This window comes from Crinia signifera, chromosome 2 (genome assembly GCF_055691185.1).
Source record: "Crinia signifera chromosome 2, ASM5569118v1, whole genome shotgun sequence".
NCBI lineage: Eukaryota > Metazoa > Chordata > Amphibia > Anura > Myobatrachidae > Crinia > Crinia signifera.
Window position 1 is genome coordinate 71,605,002 of NC_139218.1, and position 5,195 is coordinate 71,610,196.

The 5,195-nt window shown below is 43.9% G+C and overlaps 1 long non-coding RNA gene across 1 annotated transcript; it reads left to right on the forward strand.

Annotated features, from left to right (window-relative positions):
- Nucleotides 1-738: 738 nt before the first annotated feature.
- On the forward strand, nt 739-4,283 carry LOC146058759 (uncharacterized). The gene is made up of 3 exons (XR_014469942.1): nt 739-1,053; nt 2,905-3,031; nt 3,844-4,283. It is a non-coding gene; the product is annotated as an uncharacterized LOC146058759 (long non-coding RNA).
- Nucleotides 4,284-5,195: the final 912 nt, after the last annotated feature.

Consider the following 5,195-nt stretch of genomic DNA (forward strand, 5'->3'; position numbering starts at 1 on the left):
TCCCTCTGATATTATGATTGCTGTCACCAGTGTTGAACTAGTTACTTATTAAGAAATGTTATAGCAATCCTAAAATATAAATATGGATGTACAACAACCATCGATGATTCATAGCCATTGATGGTTTATGGCTGATGTAGAATAAAACATTTTTGCCATCGATGGGTGAGAATCAGATGGTTTTCCTTCATCGATAGTGTAACATTACACCTGTGAAGCCCTGCCCCTGGAACTGATTGGTCCATGAGCCAGTCTTTCACATAAAAGGGATGACCATCGGTTGGTGAAACCACAATTACATACTGTAGATTGCTACCATCGATAACTACATACAATATCACCATCGATGGCAAGCACACCGATGGTTATCCCTAATTAAGAGAGAAGTCCAAGAACAGAGCATTTTCTCCATTCTAGAGTGGGCCAAGTTGAAGGTATGTAATATTATATATTATGTATGCACTAATGCATACCCCCTGGTGCCCGGTGACATGGTCACTTGGTCTCACCAGCGGGTGTCACCCTAACAATGGTTACATATTACTGACAGTATATGACATTTAGTGAATATACAGTAAATAAGCTGAGCGGATCTTATCTCCATTATTATACATTGCTATAATCTTATTATAACTGCTGATGTACTAATAGTTATGTTATAACAACAAATTATAACCCCACAATGGTGAAGTTACAGCTGGTTCCACCACCCTGATCTGTTCTATTGCTTCCATGGTAGAAAGTGCTGGCAGTGCGGAGAGTTATGTAGTCACAGCTCATGATGTCTCTTCCTCTGCTCCTTACAGCCAGGCAAGTCTGCTAAGCAGCAGAAGGGGTCGGCCCAGCACCTCACCAGTGTGCAGCACCCCACCATTGTGCACCCCCCCACCATTGTGCACCCCCCTACCAGTGTGAAGCCCCCCTTGCCCTGTGCCAGTGTGTCTGGTGAACTGCCAGCGAAGCCCGACCCTAGACAGGCGCGAGAGGCATTTGTGGCAGCAGCAGTGGCAACAGCCATCTCCGAGGTAGTGGCATCCTACCTGCTGTTTGAGGGTAAGCTTCCTCCAGGTGCTATGTATGGGCTGCTTGTTTCTGATCACTAATGGGCCCCATACATCAGCAATGACAATCAATGGATTTCCAGATCCAGGGATTTTTTGGCCAGATAAATGGATTCTACAATCTATTTGACATGCCCACACATTACAGATTTATTTCAGTGATCGGCAGATTTTTCCATTGCATCTTCATATCTGGAAATTGCCCAATCGATTGTCATTTCAACTGTTCATAATGTAAATAGATGAAGAAGACAAATTGGGAATGCCCACACATATAAAAAAGAACTGCAGATAATACCAGCTTATTAAACATGTTTAAAAATCTGATTAAGCAATCGATTGGCGATGCCTATTCATTTTTGATTGGGATTGCCAAAAGGGGAGCCCACACATCTAAAATTAATTGTGGCAATCATCTCCAGATCTCAGGATTGTCACAATTAATTGCTAATGTATGGGGCCCATTATTCTAGTGTTGCATTGTTCGCGCTCACGCACCAGTGGTGCCGACATTACTGTTATGTTCCATCATTGTGACAGGCTGGTAACTAGTATGTATGTACTCAGGGCCGGTGTAAGGCTTCCCAGCACCCTAGGCAAAACTTCAGCCTACTAATTTAAGTCAAGTTTTAGTCAGTGGATCTTGACGAACATTTCTTTATAATTTTAGTCATTGATTTAGTTATGGCTGTGCAGGTTATTGATACTGTAATGGGTTTTGCAGAAGATCATTTCTCTATCATTTCCTTGAATACTTTTTATACCTGTCACTATGGGGGAAATTTACTAAGCCAAATACGGCTGAAATATTCAAATTTATATTAGTAAGTAGGAATATTTTAGGGGTATTCGTATTTTTGGCATTTACTATACCAAAAATACATCAATTTATATTTGTATTCATGGCACATTCGAATTCGTCGGTTCCTCCTCCTAAATACTGCTATTGGCTGCCTAGCGGCGACTAGCGGTCAATCAGCGGTCAATCAGGAGTTGCTAGGCCGCTAGTAGTCTTTTTGTTTTTTTTCCCTGGGATGCCTACATGCAATAATGTGGTCCCCACTTCCCCAGGACCCCTGCCCAGGCTGACTGGTCAGGGGGTAAATGCTTTGGCCATGGGACCTTATATAATAAGTGTCCCCCGGCTGTGGCATTTCCCTGCTGGCTGGTTGGGCCTGGTGCTCGTTCTTAAAATATGGGGGAGCCCTACTCATTTTTCTCCCAGTATTTTGGGAACCAGGACTGGCCCTTGGGCCTTGTGCTGGTTTTATTTCCCTGATTTTTTAAAACCAGGACAGTCTCTTTGAGCCTAGGGCTGGTTATAGCTATGGAAGGGGACACCACGCCATTTTTTTTACAAATTATTTATTACATTTTTCATTTTTTTTTTACACTGTAGCCTGCACGGATCTGACTGATCTGTGCAGGCTGCCGACTCGTATTTGTATTTAGCGGCCGTATATACATATATATGTATTCGTATTCTTATTAAATTTCCCCCTATGTGTTTAGTAATCTAGGTATCAAACAAGGTAACAAAGGTAACTAATTGGCTAGCTTCAGATGGAGCCCCTCTCATCTATCTTCCTAAGGCCATGGCTCAGGAAATTCCTATTTTCGTTATTGTTACATTATAGTCAAAGAAAAAACCTTCGTTGACGAATAGTTTTAGTCTAAATTTTCGTTGACGAAATGAACACTGATCTACAGAGGTGATTGTGCCTCCGCACAGATCTTGCAACCTATTACATAGAGCCCATAGACAATACTGGTTACATTTACTACAATGAAAAGTGGTGATGTTGCCCATAGCAACCAATCGGATTCTGTCTCTCATTTTCAGATGATACATCATCTGTTGATTCCATTGATAGCAGCAGCAGTGGATGTTCGGAGCTGATGGATCTGGCAGAAACATCCGCAGATAACTACAGCACTGGCTCTTTTGCGAGCAGCGACTCCTCCCCCAGGTAGGTTGCTGGCACAATACTGCTCTGGTCGCTGGGGTAGATTTCAGGTCTCTTGTCTTACGCACATGCTGTGATGTAGAAACGGTATCTCCATATCTGCCTGCAGCTGGGGCTGCTACACAAGAGCGCTGATGGGCTGGTATTCTACTTGTATGACATACATGTATATATAATTATACTAACGAGTGTAGCAATATAATAAGAGAAACGCTACAGCAGGAGAAATTAAGTCATGTCAATGATGAGGCCTACGCACATGTAGCGATATTTTCAGTGATCTGAATGATGCCAGATCGCTCAGATCACTCAGCACAGAACGCTCAGCACGCAATGCTGCGCAGAGACGATATGAGCTGAGCGATCTGTCACTGCCATTGTTCTCAATAGGGAGAACACAGGCGATGACTAGATTAATACTGCATGCAGTATCTACATCTCCCGGTGATAGCGACGCATGGGGCCACACATCACTATTGCTCTAGGCCCTACACACACACAGCGATGTGTGGTTTATTTCTAAGCAATCTAGTCAGATTGCTTAGAAAATTACTGGGTGTGTCGCCCCATTAGAGGAATCTCACATCACTGTGCACTGTGCTTCCTATATGGGGCCGTCCTTGTCATGTCACACCCATAGTATCAGCGCTCTTATTGGTCCAAAGCGGGATCACACAGATAAATGTAGTCAGTAAGGGCCACTAGCACGGTGCAGGCGCTACATAGCAGCAGGCCAGGGAATAATGAGAGGACTTGTACATGGCAAACGTTTGTGTGTTACAATAGCAGTCACTGATCAAAGTCTTTATTTATAGGAAGAGAATCTACAAGAACCGCATCGATGTTGGCTTCATCTGGGATGACGAGGAGGATGGGATGCCCAGGGTCGATGTTTAAACAAGACCAAACCTGGACATCGGACGCATATCCCATAACTTGGGAACTTGCACATTTGATTTGTTCTATTTACTGTTAAGTGCATCAAACTTAAATCATTATAGTTTATGCAAAGTTTATTTGAAAAGCCTGTCCTGTTGATGGGTAATCCCTCTACCCTGTCCTGTTGATGGGTAATCCCCTACCCTGTCCTGTTGATGGGTAATCCCCCTACCCTGTCCCGTTGACAGGTAATCCCCTACCCCCAATCTCTGTCTTCACAACTCCCTCTCTCCATATCCAGCAAGTTTGAAGCATCATTTTGCTTACACTTTCTGGGGAGTAATGTGGTCGCTGAGCGGCCTCTATATGATCTATTGTCTCAACAATAAACAGTAACACAAGTCAATCAGTGTCTGATGTGTTATTTCCCACTAATGTGAATGTTTCCTATTGTACTACTGCAGTGGTTCCCAACCCTGGTCCTCAAGTACCCCCAACAGTGCATGTTTTCCAGGTCACCCGGCAGCTGCATTCATTATTCATGCACATTTTAAAAGAACCACAGGTGGAGCTAATTTTAGCACTTGTGATTCTGTGTGGAGACCTGCAAAACATGCACTGTTGGGGGTACTTGAGGACAAGGGTTGGGAACCACTGTACTACTGTATTGGTCTGACCCATTCATGTGTTAAATAGCTGTGGGAATGTAGGGGGAAATTTACTAATATGAAAAACCTAGTTTTTCGTATTAGTATTTTCCCTACGACTGCATACGACGTTTGTTACGACAATGTTTCAGTCGACGACGATGTTTCAGTCGTATGCAAAGTCGTGTTCCGGAGGGGAATGTACAAAGCAGTCATACACGACTGCTTTGTAACCCCCCGATGTCGTATTCATTCGTATTAGCTGGCCGTATATACGGCCGCTAATACGAATGTTTCTGGCAGTCTGCACGGATCAGTCAGATTCGTGCAGGCTGCAAGGTGTTAAAAAAAAATAGAAAAATAAAAAAATATTTAAAAAAAACGCGTGGGGTCCCCCCACAGCTGTAATCAGCACCAGGCTGAAAGAGCCGGGGCCGGTAATTAAAAATCAGGGAACCCGACAAATAGGGGTTCCCTGATTTTTAACAACCAGCCCCAGGCTCCAGGTCCGGGCTGGTTCCCAAAATACGGGGGACAAAATGACTAGGGGTCCCCCGTATTTTAAGAACCAGCCCCAGGCCAAACCAGCCAGCAGGGTAATGACACAGCCGGGAGGAGACTTTTTATACAAGTCCCCCCGG